Below are 19,966 nucleotides of genomic sequence, written 5' to 3' on the forward strand. Positions count from 1 at the left end.
TCTGGCAGAGTCCAGCAGAGTGACAGTCCTTTCAGCAGCACAGCAGTCCTTCTTCCCGACAGAGTACCCACTGGTCCAGACGTGTACTGAGTTGGTGGTGTCGGGAGTCCAGTACTTATACCCAGTTGTGCCTTTGAACTGGGGGAGACTTCAAAAGAGAGGGGCCTTTAAAGTGCACAGAGTTCCTCCCCTCCCTGTCCTGGCTCCAGACTTACTACAGGGGGTAAAGCACTCCTTTGTGTGGGGACAGGATACAGCCCTTTCTGGTGTAAGTGTTAGTTCCCCCCTCCCATCCTGCCCAGGATGTGGATGGCCCATCAGTCACATCTACGCTCCCTTTGTGTGTGGCTGTCTTGAGGGAATGCAGAAAGCCCAGCTGTCACCTACTAGGGCGTGTATTCAGAGACAGGCAAATGGCACCAAATAGCTAAAGTAAGAAAATGCCAACTTTCTAAAAGTGAATAAAAGCGCAGCTGGGATGCACTCAAATAATCTAGTTTGAACAATATAAATGCTTTTTCAAACTTTCAACAAACTTAAACACATACTGTGTGCACCAGGTTAGGGGCTCTGCAGGCCACCTGATTAAAAAATGAAAAGAAAATACCCAGAAGTGTATCTAGGAATACCCAGTGCACTACAATCAATTCACTATGAAGTGTACACAACGTTAACAAAACAATCGTTAGTGATAAACAATTATTCTAGTTGTGAACATCAATTGTCCAATCAGTTTTCAATGAATCAGAACAAAGAGTCAAATCATCCGGCCATGAAGTTGATTGTATCTGCTTTATTTCTGAAGATTGCAGATGTAGTTGTAGTGGAAAAAATGGCAAATAATACAGCTTGTAGTCAGCAAAAACACCAGAATTTCAAATATCCCAATGCATTTCGGGCTTTTCACATAAGCCCTTCGTCAGAGGAATCTGCAAAGTGACAATATCCTAATTTTAATTAATGCAATACGACAACATGAAATTATAAGACATTATGGATTACGGGAGGGCAGGAGAAAGACACAATTATAATCACTATTAGACTGCAGTCTCATCCATTTTGGAAATAAACGTGAAAAGCAGTGAGGTGATGAAAAAAGGACCTAAACATCTGGTCAATGTCAAAAAAGTGAACAATAGTGTGACACCCGTGAGAACATACAGCCCATAAATCCAGAGCCAACAGAAATAAAAATAAAAATATACAGTGCACATCGTACCTCTAACGTTAGAGTACATAACCTCTAAGCGAAGACTAGAACCAACACTTAACCACCGAGGTGTCCTAGAGGAATCAAACATATGCAGCAGCAAGTTTTAACGGACCGAAACAGGCGAAGTGATCAGCCAAGGGTGAAATCAAGTGCTAACCTATGACGTTACGTTTAAACACGCGCTGCAAAGTACTGAAAAAGCGATCAAATAAGTGCTGAGAACCAAGAGCGTCAGCAACATCTGAAGAATAAACAAAAATGGGTACTGCGGTGTAAATTCCCGGTGAAAGGAAGTATAAACGTGAAAAAACTCTAAGGATTAGCACGAACCGCATACCTGAAACGATAAAGTCAAGTGCACAATACGACTACAAAAAGATACCCAGCTCCTAAAAAAACGAGAACAATAATGATAATGTGAACGCAACTACTTAAAAGCGCCAGGGGAACCAGCGAAGTGGTCCAAGACTCACCAGATATAGTAGATCACAGCGCATTAGCAGCAACTCTGAGAACGCCGGCTCTAACAAACGTGCTAGTCTGACATAGACGTATAAGAGGGCACCGGTCAACAGAAGTGTAGTAATAAAAATAGGACTGTCAGAGCAGGCTGAGTGTCTAAGGCAAAAAGCGGCAGCCATTATGATGAACTTGTAAACAATCACAATATCAAAATCATCCAAACAGACTGAAAAAGTGAAGTCACGAAAAAGCGGGAAAAGTAAACAAATCAAAAGTAAATGGATGAGAACTGCTGATAAAAAGAACAGGAATAAGAAAAATAGAATTACAATGGTCAAATACAGAAAGCAAAATATAATCACAATGACAAAGTAATATAACCTAATCTAGTACATACATGGTAAACCTGTCCACAATAAAGCAACAAGCGTAGAGAGCAACAGTCAATGATATAGAAACAATCCAGACGTTGTAAAAAGTTATAAAAAGCAAGAAAATTCAAATTTATCATTCAACCCTTTGGGGGACAATATTTGCATGAACCAAATCCAGTAAGGCTCGCGTTGAGATAGAACTTTAGACATATTTCTATCTGGAAGAGCCTCAACAATCTCAAGAACCCCAAATTTGAGTTGTGCAATGGTATGTTTTGCAACTAGCCAGTGCTGTGCTAACCGAGAGCTTATCATCTTGGAGCGAATTCTGCTTTTATGTTCAGTGATCCGGGTGCGGAGCACCCTCTCCATTTTACCAACATAATTCAAACCACATGGACATTTAATCACATAAATCACAAGTAATCTTTTTGCCTAATCGAGGGTGTGACAAGCTTCTACCTGTAATCACATTATTACAATGCGAACAGTTCATACATTTAGACATGCCTTTGTAAGAAGCTTGAATCTTGTTGGGGTCCATCTACACCGTTCCTGTCACTGGAGCTACCTTTTCTCATTACACTTTCACGCCCCTTCTCTAAGTATCTTTCATCAGTCCTTAATGTATCCGACCTCCAATCACCAGTCCCTTTCCACAGTGTCACTTCACTAGGTATCTGCAGTACTTAATTTGAGCTGGTGGTTTCCATCACTTAGCTCCAACACCTATTTCTTAACTCAAACACTTTGCTAGTCTAACACATGGTGTCACTGTCTGATTATTTTTCAATGGTGGCACTGTCTGATCATTTCTCAATGAGCCCATTAACAGAGTATTTAACAATTTAATATGTTAACAAAATACCAGTGCATCCAGACAATTTTTTACAGCTTTAGGTGAACTGGAATAGTGAAAACTGTAGCATTTGTAGGAGTGTTACTGGCATTTGGCAGCGTTGGCAGGGGCAACCGGTGGTGCAAGCTTGAAGTGACCACAATCACAGCCGGATAAGAGGAGAAGACGAATTTAATACTGCTCATCAAACAACAGCTTCCAGGGAATGAAGGTATGCTTCAAGCATAAACATTCTATCACCCAGGAGCTAACAGAATATTCAGGGTGCAATGACATCACCACTGTAGATATTACAATATCTCCCTTCTTTACAGAAACATAATAGTAAAACAATAAAGTAAAAACAACAAAAACATAATAAATAAACTACATACAATAAAAATAAATAGCAGGAAAAAATACTTAGAATACAGAAAGCAAACTTAATAAAAACTATAATTACTGTAACATTTTACAAATCCATACGTTTGGGAACAAATCTTCTGCGGGTGCTCCTCCTTATCGAGGAAGAAAATCTCTCTTGAGACCTTTCTTGAGATGAACCATTACAGGACAAACTTTTCCCGCTCAATCCAAACTTCCCACTCTCAAAAGAAGAACTATTGAAAATAGGAACAGAGTTATCATTTAAAGCCATTTGATGTGCAACCTTATCAGGGATTCTATAAATTCTAGATACATTCCACCAATTCTTACCATTGACTCTCACAGCATGACGCGAAACCAAATCTACACACACAGGTTGACTGAATTTAGAAAGACCCTTGGGTACATTATGTGGGTTCTTTATCTTAACCCAATCCCCCACCTTGATATTGTGAAACCACTCATCTTTATGAGAACTTTCTCCAGAAAGATGAGAAGTGTTTTCCTCAGCATAACTTTTCTTGCGTACCTGTGAAAGCACATTCCCCTCAACTCTCTCAACAGAAGATGACAAGACTGATCTTGACAATAGTCCCCACTGCCTCATCCAAGCTGGACACATGCTAAACGTTGCAACTCTCCCTCTCAATAACTCAAAAGGACTTTTCCCCAAACTCAGTACCCGGTGTAGTCCGATGAGCCCACAACATACTCTGAACAGTTCCCCCAATATCAATATTGCCAGAAACAGCCCATTGCACACAATCAACCAAAATACGATTCATGCGCTCAATAAAACCATTTCCCTGTGGGTGATAGAGAGCCACACGCTTATGAAAAATGCCAGATTGATTTAAGAAACTAGACATTTCCTTGGAGACAAATTGTACTCCATTGTCTGACACCAATTCCTTAGGGAAACCTTCCCTTGCAAAAAGACTTTCCAAGAACTTAATAACTTTTGTTGTATTAGGTTCAGTCATAAAACACACTTCCCACCACTTGCTGTAATAATCAGCAATTACCAAGGCAAATTTATACTTGTTAGATAAAACATTGAACGGACCAATGAAGTCCAAAGCCAGTTTCATCCAAGTCCCTGATGGTAAATCAACTTTTACTTTGGGAGGAATGACAGTCTTGATCACTTTCTCACTGGAACAACATGTATAGCAATTTTCAACCATACTCTCTATATGCCGATCCATTGAAGGCCACCAATAAATGGAACGAATTCTGCGCTTGGTACATGTTTGCCCCAAATGACCTTCGTGCCCAGCCATAATTATGCGATCTCTCAAACTCACTGGAGGTACAAATTTATCGCCACGTAAAATCATCTCACCTTCTTCTAGAGAGAGTTCATCAACCACTTTAGCGAAAGGTTGTAGTTCACTATCTAAATGTTTTTCCTTTGGCCAACCCTGAATGATACACCTTTTAACCTCCTTAAGGACAGAATCTGATTGTAATGCATCGAACCATTCATCCTCCTTGAAACACCCCTCTTTACAAACATCAATACTTGCAATTAAGCATTCCTCATCCTCTTCTGCAACACATTCCTCCTGCACAACAGGCAACGGCAATCTGGAGAGAAAATCAGGTCTAATGTTTTTTCCTCCAGGAATATGTTTAACTGTAAAATTGTATTGAAGAAGCTTAGAGCTCAATCTCGCAATCCTGGGTGTGTGATCTTTCACAAGAACACCATTAAGAATGGGAATAAGAGGTTTGTGATCAGTCAGCAGCTTTAAAGATCTACCCCAAAGAAAACCTTTAAACCTTTCAACCGCCCAACAACAAGCAAGAAGTTCTCTTTCGATTACTGAATAGTTTTTCACACTGGGACGCAATGATCTAGAGATAAATCCAACAGTGTGTTCCATCCCAACTTTCATTTGAGTTAACATGCCACCCAGACCATCCAGACTAGCGTCCACTGACACAATGGATTCTAGAGCAGGATCATATGGAGTTAATATGTTACAGCGGCTCAGTTCATTCTTAATGTTATCAAAATCTGTTTGACATTTGTGATCCCAAAGAAAAACAGTTCCTCTCTTCATAAGCTCACGTAGATGAGCAGTCTTAGCTGAAAAATTTGAAATGAATTTAGAATAAAATTCACACATACCAAGAAAAGATGAAACCTGTTCCTTGGACCTGGGAGACGGAACTTTAACAATTGCTTCAATCAAACCAACTCTGGGAAGAATGCCCTCGCCTGAAATACAATGCCCTAGATTGTCAATGGACTGTACTCCAAAAACACATTTGCTCAAATTCCCTACAAAACCCTTTTCTTGCAGTCTGTTTAACACTTCAGTTAAACTCCTATCATGTGAAGACCTGCAAACTCCTGCTACTAGAATGTCATCTTGAAACACAACCGTATTCTGCACCCCCATCAAAACTTTTTCCATCACACGTTGGAATACAGAAGCTGCGGAAGCTAACCCAAAAGGAATCCGTTTAAATTGGAAAGTTCCAGATGGAGAAACAAAAGCAGTCAAGTGTTTAGATGACACATCCAACTCCACTTGATGGTATGCCGAAGATAAATCTATCTTTGAAAACCATTTGAAGCCTTGAAACTTTGACACTATGTCGTCAATGCGGGGTAGTGGGTGTGAATCCACCCAAATATTCTTATTGAGACTGCGTAAGTCAATACAGACTCGGAGATTCCCATTATTTTTCAGTGCGACGACCAAGGGACTTAACCAAAGAGATGACTCAACCTGCTCAATCACACCTGACTCACACATCCTTTCCAACTCTTTTGTTAAATCATCCCTAACACTCAAGGGTACATTACGCAGTTTGTGTTTGCAAGGAATAGCTCCATCTTTTACCTTGATAAGATGTTTAAAACCCTTGATTAACCCTAGTGATTCAGAAAAAACTTTTGGGAATTTGCTTCCCCAGTTGATTCATTAACAATGGATACTGGTTCCTTAGTGCCTGGCCTAAGAGTCATTCCAAATAACGCTTGGTGGTACCAACCCAGGATATTTAATCCTTTGATAGCAACATATATTTTTCCAGTGATAGATTTTTCTTTGAACACTAAAGTGCTTTCAAAAAAACCTTTTAGTTGAATCTTCCTTCCTTCATAAGACACCGGACTTCTATCAGGAGGTTCAAGATGCCTATCACCCCATACAGATTTGAACAGCTCTTCGGTGATCATGGTCATGCTCGCTCCTGAATCAATTTTAAAATCTTTCCATCCACTAATATGTCAACAATCGGGTCTGCACACTCCTCACAATCATCCTTAACTACTAACATTAAGTCACTCATGGAACTCACAACCTCTGTATTGCTCCCTAATTTGTCGCTCTCTTCCCACACTACGTTGATGCTCCTTCTGGAATTACACACCTTTGCAAAATGACCTTGTTTACCACAATTTCTACACAAAGCATTACGAGCAGGGTAAACTCGTGAATTAGGAAAATGTGAAGAATAACCACACTTTGAACACACATTCTTCTTTTGTAAATAGAATGGTTTCTTATCCTGTCTTACCGCAGGCAACTTCCCCTTAACCTCATTGCTGTTTTTTTCGCTACTATTTTTTTCAGAGATACTATTCTTATCTGCACCATTTTTCCCTTCATTTACAACACCAACAGTGGCTTTATCTGATCTGAGCTCATTGGAAGACAATTGTGATAACTCAATGCTTTTAACGATGGAAATTGTTTCTTCAAGTGATGGATTTTTTAAAGTTAATAACTTCTGTTGAACTTTTTTATCTCTACACCGTACTACAATTTGATCTCTAATGAGTTGAGACGTAAAAGTCTCAAACTCACAATCAGACGCCAATATACGTAGAGAGGCAACATATGACACAATACTCTCAGAGGTTTGTTTTTCCCTCGTGAAAAACTTATGCCTGGCTACTATCAAACTCTTTTCTACATCAAATTGTTTTTCTAACATTTGAATAGCTTGATCGAAATCGTTAAGCGGTTCATCACCCTCTGCTGGTTCTGGCAAGGGTAAGTGTTCAAGTACAGCTTGACCCTCAAAACTCAAATTATGTTCAAGAATGAATCTTTTACGTTCAGCACTGAATCTAAGACCCCCAATGGCTCCTAAGTACTTCGTGAATGCCCTGTACCATACTTTCCACTCTACTGGTGGGTCCCCTGGAAGCTGTAGAAAAGGAGAAGGTGCTTGTACATTCTGCATGATAAAATAGCTGAAAGAAACAAGCTAGACAACAACTTAGAAATGCCACAAAATGTTTCACTAGCACTGTAAGTTTTCCCCTTTTCCTTGACCAAAACAAAAAAACTAATATTGTTGTATTATATTCTCCGTTACATGAAAGACTTAACTATTGACAGATTTGCCGTTAACAAAAATAATGTGTGAATTTGCACCTTGTAATTGACATTGGATGCTATTTCAAATTTATAATCTAGCATAGAGTCAAGCGAAATCGTCAGCTTAATCAAACATCCACAAGATGGCGCTAAAGTACAGTTGAAATAAAATCAAAAGGAAAAAACAATGACCGATCCAATGGTTGTGCTGATAAAAAAAAATATGACGTGAGATTTGTGGAGACAGTACCTTGAGCACAACGAAATGACTATTCACGCGCTGATGTCTTGCCAACTGTAAAAATTAGAGGACCAACCATATTCCTGAAATGCCTGAAATTGTAGCGATGGAGATATAACTTTGTACCAAGAACTTTCTTAAAATAAGAAGATGGGCGCTATAATCCTTTGATGACTGGTGAAAAAGAAAATAAGAAACTGACTTCAAGTGATGCCAAGGCGCACAGAAAACGCATGCCGTGTGGCTCACGGCGCGCTCCTGCTGCACAACGTCAAAGAGAGCAACTAAGACAGAGAAGCCCATGGAAGGTTGACGACAGGCTCCGCGCGACTCAATGACGACGGTGAGTACGCGAGCCAATTTCAATTTTGAATACGAAGCACAACTGTCGAGATGAACATCCAACCAACACTTTTGACTTTAGAGTTTGGGTTTCGAGTTTGTTGACAAAATCGGACTCCTCTAGATGTTGCGTGAAAAAATCACGGCTCGTACAGTTCGTCCGTGCCCAAATACTTCTTGATGACATAAGTGACTATCACATTAAAGAAACACTGGTGCGATTGAACGCACCACAGATAATCAAAATCAGACTTCAATATACGCAGGGACACATGCCCTCGCACCAGTTCCAGATACAATCAGTTAGCCAATACCTCGCTTCTTGACCACACGTTACTGGTAACGGCAACATTCCATGGAGAAACAAAAAGGTGAAACTGACATCGGATATAGCTGTTAGCCGAGACCGAATGTCCCATCGGCAGTAGGGAAAAAAAATGGCAATTCAGACAAGTCCTTTTGAATTAAAGCTGGAAACGATTATTTCTTCAAAAAAATGTACAGGCAAAAAATAACAAGAATAACTCCGCACACGTGGGTATGAGATTGAGGATGAGCAGTAGATCCCAAAATGCGTCGCCAATTGAAGTGATCACAATCACATAAGAGGAGAAGACGAATTTAATACTGCTCATCAAACAATAGCTTCCAGGGAATGAATGTATGCTTCAAGCATAAACATTCTATCACCCAGGAGCTAACAGAACATTCAGGGTGCAATGACATCACCACTGTAGATATTACAAAGCTGCAGTGGCCGCCTGAGAAATACCTATGGCCCTGACACATACTTTTTCTTTTTCACAAGTTAAGCATTGGTACAATCATTCCCAGTCAATTTTACCAGTCCAAGCGCCACTAATGAGGGTTTTCTTTTGTGTCCACCCATTAATCCCTCCAACTACAGTACCCGGTATCCCCCAAAAAGCACCCAAGTCCCTATGCAATCCAGTCTTTTATGTGTAAGGTGCACATACAGTTACTGACTGATTCTTGGCACTGATGAAAAAAATAAGCTGACAGAGATTAACACGTGGAACTACATATGACATACATGGTAGAATTGGTCAGCTAAAAGAAGCGTGGCTGACAGTGTTGATGACAGCCAGTAGGACTAAGAGGATCAGTGCCCTAACACTGCTGCCAACTTGTATTTGTATTTGTATCTGGATTTTGTATCGCGCCAACTCACCGACAGGTCTCAAAGCGCTACTGACCAAGTACAGAACAAAGACGGAACAAAGATATATAGGTGTCAGGTCTAGCAATCAATTATTGAAGCGGAAATGCGTTCTTGAAGAGTAAGGTCTTCAAGGACTTCCGAAAGCGGAGAAGGTTGGGCTCTCTACGAAGCGCCTCTGGTAACTTATTCCAACTGAGGGGCGCCTGCACTGAGAAAGATCTGCCTCCTTTAGTGGTTAGCTTGAAGCGAGGTTGAGACAGTAAGAAAGAACCAGACGATCGCAAGATGCGTTTAGGTTCGTAGAGTTCGAGCCTTTCTTTTATATAAGCTGGCGCCTGTCCGTGTATTGCTTTGTGGCAGATACACATGCTTTTGAACTCCACTCTCTGCAGCATGGGCAGCCAATGTAATCGATGGAGCAGGGGGGAAGCATGGGTCCTCCTCGGTACTCCAAAGACCAGGCGTGCTGTATCGTTTAGAATGACCTGAAGACGGCTGATGGAATTCTTTGGATGGCCGAGATACAGCATATTTCCATAGTCTATTCTAGACACTATTGTGGCTGACACAATGGTTTGCAGCATATTCCTCGAGAGCAGGGGGGCGAGTTTACGTAGTTGCCTGATCAAGTTAGTACAACAACTAACTACAGCGGAAACTTGATTAGCCATTGAGAGTTCTTGATCGACTTTCATCCCAAGACTCTTGACATTGGGGCATGGTTTTGGAGTAGGGCCTAGCTCTTGTGGCCAGTACAGGTCGCTCCAGGGGGACACAGAAGTTGAAATAACAAGGACTTCCGTTTTCTCCGGATTGATCTTCAGCAAGTTGGATGACATCCAGTTCACTGTGAAGCGTAGGATGTCTTGAGCCACTGATTGTGCCGATGATGTATTGTCGATGCTCAGCAATAGCTGAGTGTCGTCGGCATAATTGAATACTTTACACTTCATGTTTGCCAGTGACTCTATCAGTGGTTGCAAGTAGAGGTTGAATAGGAGTGGCGAGAGCGCTGACCCCTGCGGAACCCCACAGACTAACCTGCCCACCTCTGAGACCTGGTCTGCCAACTGGATCTTCTGCGTCCTTCTTGTTAAGAAGGCTGTGAGCCAATTAAGAGCCTGTCCTCCTATCCCGAACCCAGCCAATCTGTCCAAGAGCAGTGCATGGCTGACAGTATCAAACGCCGCTGAAAGATCTAATAATATCAGCGCGCTTGGCTTTTTACTGTCAGCCATGCATCTTAGCTCATCCAGTACCGACAGCATTACTAGTTCTGTGCTATGGTGGGCACGAAAACCAGCTTGTCGCTCCTGGAGAAGATGGTGCGATTCCAGGAGGGCTGACAGGGACTTAAGTACATGTTGTTCCAGTACTTTTGACAGGAATGGCAGCTGGGAGATTGGCCTATAGTTCTTCAGGCTAGTTGGATCGGCTCCCGGTTTTGCAGGCCCGCGGACCTTGCAGACAGTGCCTGTGCCCTGTGCTTGTCAGCGAACACCGCCGGTTACAGCAGCGCGGAGCTGTGAGGCCGGGCGATTCTTTTAAAGGCCATTTACTTGTTAATGAGGCTTTGTTGTATTTCACCTCTTCTTAGCACCCCTGCATCTCCCCTCTCATTGAGTGGAGATGCAGGGGCGCTAAGAAGAGATGAAATACAACAAAGTCTCATTAACAAGTGAATGGTCTTTAAAAGACCTGTGAAGTACTTGGGTGCGGCGGCCGTGTGCATTCCCTGGAAGCCGTCTCAGCGCGGGGTGAGGTGACAGAGGACAGCAGGGTGAGGTGATGGAGGGCAACAGAGGGAGGAAGAGGAAGACAGAGTGCAACAGAGGGAGGAAGAGGAAGACGGAGGGCAACAGAGGGAGGAAGAGGAAGACAGAGTGCAACAGAGGAAGGAAGAGGAAGACAGAGGGAGGGAGAACGGAGGAGGGAGACAAAGTGCAACAGAGGGAGAACGGAGGAGGGAGACAGAGGGAGGGAGAACGGAGGAGGGAGACAGAGGGAGGGAGAACGGAGGAGGGAGACAGAGGGAGGGAGAACGGAGGAGGGAGACAGAGGGAGAGATAGATAGATAGACAGACAGAGTGAGAGATAGATAGATAGATAGACAGACAGACAGAGTGAGAGATAGATAGATAGATAGACAGACAGACAGAGTGAGAGATAGATAGATAGATAGATAGACAGACAGACAGAGTGAGAGATAGATAGATAGACAGACAGACAGAGTGAGAGATAGATAGATAGATAGACAGACAGACAGAGTGAGAGATAGATAGATAGATAGATAGACAGACAGAGTGAGAGATAGATAGATAGAGACAGACAGACAGACAGACAGACAGAGTGAGAGATAGATAGATAGAGACAGACAGACAGACAGACAGACAGACAGAGAGATAGATAGATAGAGACAGACAGACAGACAGACAGACAGACAGACAGAGAGACAGAGAGACAGAGAGACAGAGAGACAGAGAGACAGATAGATAGATAGATAGATAGATAGATAGATAGATAGATAGATAGATAGATAGATAGATAGATAGATAGATAGACAGACAGAGTGAGAGATAGATAGATAGATAGACAGACAGACAGACAGAGTGAGAGATAGATAGATAGACAGACAGAGTGAGAGATAGATAGATAGATAGATAGACAGACAGTGAGAGATAGATAGATAGATAGACAGACAGACAGACAGAGTGAGAGATAGATAGATAGATAGACAGACAGACAGAGTGAGAGATAGATAGATAGATAGACAGACAGACAGACAGACAGAGATAGATAGATAGATAGATAGACAGACAGACAGACAGAGTGAGAGATAGATAGATAGATAGATAGACAGACAGAGTGAGAGATAGATAGACAGACAGACAGACAGATGTGCATACCGGGTCTGGTGGCTCAGTAGATGAAGGCGTCTGCTGCAGTGGCCTGTGTTCAACCTCATGGTCAGTTTTTTTTTTGCTCTAGCCCCGCCCCCTCCCCCACTGGCCCCGCCCCCACCGGTGCGGCCCTCAGCCAGAAACCACACTGTAAATTTGGCCCCCGAGAGAAAGTTTGTGAGTACCCATGGTCTAACACATGCCTCTTTGAAGGTAGATGGTAGAAGTCCAGTGGCTAATGAGGTGTTTAAAAGGTCTAAGATCTGGTCTTCTAGAAGCGGAATTGCCATCCGAAAGGTGTCAGGCGAGCAGGGGTCAGCAGGGGAACCAGATTTGGTAGACGCTACGAGTTTCCTCAAAGTACTAAGGTCAATGTGGGGAAAGCTGGTAAAAATTGAAGAAGGAGAGTCTGGGAGAGGAGATTGTTCGACATAAGGGACTGGGTTGTTTTTCTTGATATCCGATAAGATAGTCGCTACCTTACCCAGGAAATATCCTTGAAAGGTATCGCAATCAATCTTGATATCTGTCTTTCCCTCTTTCTTACTTAACTCTTTCAATATTTGGAAGGTCTCTCTCTGTATATTTGTAGCGTTATTAATATGCGTCTCGTAGTACTCCTTCTTTGTTAATATAATAAGCTTTTTATATGCTTGGAACGACATTCGATACAACTATTTCCCTTCTCAGTTTGGCCAGTAGCAGCAAACACCATTGACTCTCTACTTGTGGCTGCCCTACAGATTGTTTTGTGAGGTGTAGAATGTTATCATTCCTCACAGAGGCTTGGAACTGGTTAGTGGCTACCACCTCTACTGCATTGGCCATGAAAGTAGCTGGGCAATTGCCCAAAAGTCCCCTAGGTCAGCTCACTCCAAAAATGGCATTTTCAGTAGGGTCTTGCATATTTACACGCACCCGGGTCCTCGAGGAGATTGAGGAAGTGTTACACATTTCTGCAGCTAACACAGCAATTTCCGGAACCAGGGTCTGTAGGGCTTGGGCTGACAAAGGTCGATGTAAACCAGAGGGACAGGCGGATAGGAGCTCAGTACATCATCCTTCCATCTATGAAGGTTTAAAATAGGAGTGCCGTCTGCAGACACTGATGAGGAAGCTATGCTATGCTGCAGAGAGGACATCAGTATCTACTCCGGCTTATACTGCAATTCAGGGCTTCAAATATTTGTCAGGAAGATATTAGGCTAAATTATCACATAGCCCTTTTTGGGCTATGGGGGCATTGCAACCCAAAACTACCCTGCAGAGGTCTTTAGCTGGATTTGCGTGTTCCCGAATAACTTGCATTAAGTTTTTGTTTCTGCTTACTTTAGTGTTCGTTGTAGGAAAGAAATGGCATGAGGTTTTACCCACCAGCTCCACTCCTCTGGACAGAATTCAAGCTTTAATCTGGAGGTCACTAGAGAACCATTTGACTTCTCAAGAAAAACCATTTACAATGTCTGTTCCAATTGGAAATCGAGCATCAAAGATCTGACTAATAGTGGTATTTAGCCAAACGAAGCTCTCACTGACCTCCTGAAGAGGAATCAGGTAGGTGAGCTCTGTCAGCTGACATGTTATGGTCTGTAAACGTGTGTCAGCTGAAAACAGATTTCCAGTCCCAGTCTTTTAGCTTTGCAAAGTTGTTTAGAATAATAACAATAGAGGTACGTGTCAGCAGTGGATCCGCCATCATAGCCCCAGAAAGTGGCAATCAATACACCTTTCCTCTTCTACATGGCAACACAATCAAACTGGTGATGCATCCAACCTCTACTGTGCTGCTTGCAGTATTCTTAGTGCTGTAATCACCCCCACCGTATACTTACCTCCAAAAAGATTTTAGAAGTGCATTCACCAATATTGGTACTATACCAAAACCCCAAATCACCTCTGATACCCCTTATACACATCCACAATTACCACTGTGACACGACGTGCACCCTATCCTCAACCACTGACACCAACAAACCATCCATGCTCAACCACCCAACCCATCCTTAATCTGCAGTGATATCCACAACCTCACAAAAGCATCAGCATACCAATGACACCTTCCATAGAAAATGCAAAACGCCATCACACAGAGGATTTCAGAGTATCAGTGCAAGCTCTGCTACTCTCGCAAACAGACTGGGGTGATACCATCTTGACAGACCTCCTTTAATATACAGTTTCAGACATCTTATGTATCACAGATTAGACGACATAGTGCCAGTCCTGAAACTTCTCGAATGGCTTACCCCAGAAGTCCAAATTATCTTGAAGATCGCCTCATAACACACAGAGCTTTATACTCAGGACTACCAGAATATATGAAAGTACAACTTCACACCGCAGGGGCAAAGAATAGCAGGTCTAAAAGAAAGAATAATCTTAGAAATCCCCTCATCAGAGAGAAAAACTGCTGAAGAGAACTTTTGTTGCCTAGCACCCAAACTCTGGAACCAAACTCCCAAAGACATAACAATTCTTGATCTTCTGTGACTATTGCAAAACTCACTTGTTCAAGCTATACCTTCCAACGTTTCGTCACCTTGAGCTATGTAATGAAGAAGGTGTATATAGTTCTGTTGTATGACTGATATGTGATGTTATAATGTATCTTTAGCTTTTACATGTATGTCACTACACTGCAACTGTGGCTCTGTTTGCACTTTATACATACACGAAATAAATAATAAATACTCAATCGTGCACAAATGGAGCCCACTGAAACGTATCCACCACTGATGCTAATCGCACTCCTTTCTTCACAAGTATTGATATCACATATAACCCAGCCTCCACTACCATGACACAACTCATATCCACCAACACCACAAGAACTCATCCCCGTCACTATATCCTCTAGCACCACAAACATTAATCCCAACTCCATCCTTTGCAACTACCAGGATCCTCTCAATTCTGCCCTCACTTCCCCTTCCAGCACCCCAGCCACATGCACCACCACCGAAACCCATCATTCTCAAGCTTACCCTTCCATCGAGACTTTCAACCTCTTTGTCCACCACCACCACTTACACTCCTCATACTCCACCCTCCCCCAACGTTCACAACCTATACCTCAGCACCTTGCTACCCAGCATTCACTATCACCGACAGTCCGCTCCTTCGACCATGTCATACATCCCAAACTTCACTTTTATCAAACCACCTCATATCCTTTCTATAAGCCAATACTGCCGACTTCCTCCAACACTCTCACATCACAAACAACCTAGCATCCACCACAGCCACACATCCCTTCCAACTTGTCCTCCACCACTGAGTATTCTTCAGGCGCTGTCCTTCACTATTACATACATCCTTCACACAACATCATCTACCAATACAAATCACACTACCTCATGCACCAGTACACTGCAAAGCCGAACCTAGAATACTACCGCAACTGACATCGCTCAAACCCACCCTCCACCAGATTTATGAACAGCACCTAATCCTCCTCATTTACACCCTCTTACATTCCCCAGCATGACATTCCCACCAAGACCACTATCATTTTCTACTAACCACCACACCTCATTCTGCACTAACACCAACAACCCTAACAGCCGATAATCCACTGCCACTGATAGGCCTTATATTCTATCATCCACCACAGACAGTACTGTCAGCCCTCTAACCTACCCTCCACCACAAACGTGTTTCAAACTTCACCCTCTCTGTCAAGTGACACCCCTCATACTCTGCTAACCACGCCATTCCCCATAACACATCTCTCACCATCAACACTTAAACATAACTCAGTCCCACCACTTCTGAAATGCCAACTGCAACCACAAGTAATTATTGCATCTTCTACCACTCACACTCCTACTTCATCACCAAGGCACTTAACTCCCTACCATACACACTGACTAGCTTCCATCCCACCCCGTTCTGTTATTGTATTGATTTATATAGCGCCTACTACCCCTTATGAGGCGTTGAAGAGCTTATTGGCAAGTAGCATGCTACTCCAGAATCCAAAAGGATTAGGGCTAGATTAATATAGGGAAATATGAGCTCACTCGAGTGGAGGACATGCAAGTCTGTTAGTTGCATTGAGTAGGATAATGGAGGGACAGAAGAGGGAAGAGCTTAGAAAGTGTTTATTTGGGAGATCATAGCAGTAAGATGAGGTTTGGGATGTCTCAAGGAGAGATTAATGAGGGAAGAATTTAGAGAGAGTTGGTTTGGGAGATCACAATACCAAAACAAGGCTTGGGGTGAGCCAAGGATGGATAGAGAAGGGAAAAGCCCAAAGGTCCACCCTGGAGATTACAGCAGTAGAACAAGGCCCGGGATGAGTTAGAGAGTATAAATAGAGGACATATTGAGAGAGGCAAAGGATGAGACAGAGTAGTGCACTTGAGAGAGTCAAAGGTTTTTTTCCCTTATTACTTAATATTTGTTCTACAGTAGAAGTAAAGCAACAGACACACAGCTACACAAACACACAGCAAGGGTATACATGTACAAGGAAGTCAATACACAGAGATTCAAAGTTGGATTGTGTAAACTCAGACTTCCAAGTGCTGCGCTTGAAGCCAATCGATCTATGCATTTTTTCTTAATCTAAACCAACTGCCCAACTCCCACCCAATTTTCCACCCTCCGACATAGCTCACACTTTATCTTCAATAACCGCTGACGGGCACCACTCACACCGTATTGGCTTTTCACACAGAAACCCCTCACACCATATCCACAACCAACATACCAACATCCCACCCGCATCCACTCTTATGCAATCTCCATACCCATCCTACCATGCCGCCCCACAACCGGTCTTCCACCCCAACGGACCTTAAATTCTGTGCTGCAAGACTTCTACCAATTCCACCACTTGTACCCTTGCCTCCCGGATAAACACTACACTGAACCCTCCACCAGTAACTCCTCCCACCCCATTCTCCACCACTGGGAACCCTCTTGAAACCTCATCCTCGGCCTTTCTTCCCTCCTTACATCCCATTTTAACACCACAAACGCCCCATCCCTCATCACCCACACTTATACCATACCACCACCGTCAACACCCTCACCCCTCTCCCACTGCTGAAAATTATTAACACCACCCCCCGCCATTCTTCATGGTGTTTACCCAACACTCATCCTTCACAACTTCTACTCACAGCCTACACGACCAAACCCCCAGACTGCCATCACATCACATCCCGTGACAGCAACACCTCATACCACATCTTCCGACAGGCACCCCTCACATACCATTCTACATATCTACAGACACGTCTTACCCTCTCACCATATCCCCCCACGACCCCACTGCATGTCACCAGCAGCACCCCTCATATCTCATTTGTTAAAGCGAAGACAACTACTCACCGACCGTGTGCCCCAGGGGACCACTCTATGGAGGCAGGCGAGGCGAGCCGGGATGGGAACGCGGTGCTGGGAAATGTGATATGCCATTCGCAGACCACCATCCCCACGGTCTCATTCAGTGAAAGATGGGCGCTTCTCACACTGCACAGGGAGGCCGGCCAGGGGGGCACGGTCCATGCCGGGGACGTGCGCGCGTGGCTGTGTTTACAGCCCACAGGAGCGCCCAGACGGAGAGGGACGCTGAAGGCACCGCTAGATGGAGTAAAATGGGGCTGGATAATGTGACCGTACGACCCGATGGGTTTTTGGGAAAATAAGGATGCTGTTTAATTAAAAAAGATCAGATACTCGATGGACAGATGTAGGCTAACAATCATTAATTGCAGTGTAGGTTGCGCGCTCTTGGCGTCGGCAGGTGTACGATGAATCCTCCCACCTTCCGGTAGGAAGGGCTCGTCCTGGAGCAAATCAATGGCGGTGTTAGAGCGGCGTCACCAGGGGGTGGGGGTTCGTAGGAGAGGATTGACCCGGGCCATCCCTTTGGAGTAGGGGCCGCTTTGGGAGTGCCAGGCGAGACGGCGAGGGCCCTTTGTTGTCACTAGAGTGTGCATGCAGGGAGCGCGCGCACACTCACCGTCACCCACTGTACGCTGCGTACAGATGACTTCCGCAGGTATACGTAAATACTTGTGGGCAGACTACGTCCACACGTGTGCGACTGTGCGCTACGTGCAGACTGCTGTGGATCGTGTACTGTATTGCCGTGTGTACATACTCTACGTACACGCTGCTACCGCCGGGATGGGAACGCGGTGCTGGGAAATGTGATATGCCATTCGCAGACCACCATCCCCACGGTCTCATTCAGTGAAAGATGGGCGCTTCTCACACTGCACAGGGAGGCCGGCCAGGGGGGCACGGTCCATGCCGGGGACGTGCGCGCGTGGCTGTGTTTACAGCCCACAGGAGCGCCCAGACGGAGAGGGACGCTGAAGGCACCGCTAGATGGAGTAAAATGGGGCTGGATAATGTGACCGTACGACCCGATGGGTTTTTGGGAAAATAAGGATGCTGTTTAATTAAAAAAGATCAGATACTCGATGGACAGATGTAGGCTAACAATCATTAATTGCAGTGTAGGTTGCGCGCTCTTGGCGTCGGCAGGTGTACGATGAATCCTCCCACCTTCCGGTAGGAAGGGCTCGTCCTGGAGCAAATCAATGGCGGTGTTAGAGCGGCGTCACCAGGGGGTGGGGGTTCGTAGGAGAGGATTGACCCGGGCCATCCCTTTGGAGTAGGGGCCGCTTTGGGAGTGCCAGGCGAGACGGCGAGGGCCCTTTGTTGTCACTAGAGTGTGCATGCAGGGAGCGCGCGCACACTCACCGTCACCCACTGTACGCTGCGTACAGATGACTTCCGCAGGTATACGTAAATACTTGTGGGCAGACTACGTCCACACGTGTGCGACTGTGCGCTACGTGCAGACTGCTGTGGATCGTGTACTGTATTGCCGTGTGTACATACTCTACGTACACGCTGCTACCAAGCGTGCACACGTTGCATTCCTTCGCACCGTGCGCTAAGCGCTGCTATGAAAAGTCCACGTTTCTCACACTAGCTGCCACTACATTGAAATAACGCACACATACTGCCTCGTGCACATAATTACTGCATACGCCCCCCTGCCATCCTTGCATACTGCTACTACACATATGCGCGTTGCGCACGCTACTTCACAGACATGGCTACCACGCGCAATCAGTGCATTCCAACATGCCTTCGTTACATCCTCTATCCCCACCTCACCGATTCATGTGTACACTGCGTGCACACAACTATCCTACATAGACAGACGTAGGGGCAAACCCTCCAGTGCTGCGGCTCTGCTCACTACTGCCTTAAGCATGGACATGCACACCGCTTCCTTCATTTGTAAGCACTTACCACCAAGGCTCGCTCAATGCCGCTGCCCACGTCCCAAGCAGTGGGACATCAGCAGGGCAGCCCTCTAGTGGCTGCCCGTCGGAGCCTTCCCCCCTGCTGCCTCGCGTGCGAGGCTACGCCCACGAAGGTTATGACCTCCCAATAGTGTGTAGCTGGAGGCGGGCCGTTGGGGGCGGGGGGCGAGGCTTGCCCCCCTACTTAGGAGGCCCTCTCGCCCAGTTCCTCCTCTGTTCCCTGCGCGCCGCTCCAGCCTGGACACGCGTAATCCCGGCCGTCCCGCGGTACCTGACCGAGCCCCCCCTCCAGCGACGTCGTGCTTCCGTGAATTCCTACGTCCGGTGAGTCTTGCTAATCTCTCCCACCCCGGCCCTGTCCCTGGGCATGACCAGGCGTACA

At 44.7% G+C, this 19,966-nt stretch overlaps 1 protein-coding gene across 1 annotated transcript in view; it reads right to left on the minus strand.

The window, feature by feature from the left end:
• LOC146870074 (junctophilin-4-like) overlaps positions 1-19,126 on the minus strand; it is a 954,768-nt gene extending 935,642 nt beyond the window's left edge. The window contains exon 1 of the mRNA XM_085627709.1: positions 17,627-19,126. The gene's annotated coding sequence lies outside the window, so the exon portion shown is untranslated. The remainder of the gene's footprint in view (positions 1-17,626) is intronic.
• Positions 19,127-19,966: the final 840 nt, after the last annotated feature.

This window comes from Triturus cristatus, chromosome 1_1, assembly GCF_964204655.1.
Source record: "Triturus cristatus chromosome 1_1, aTriCri1.1, whole genome shotgun sequence".
Taxonomy (NCBI): domain Eukaryota; kingdom Metazoa; phylum Chordata; class Amphibia; order Caudata; family Salamandridae; genus Triturus; species Triturus cristatus.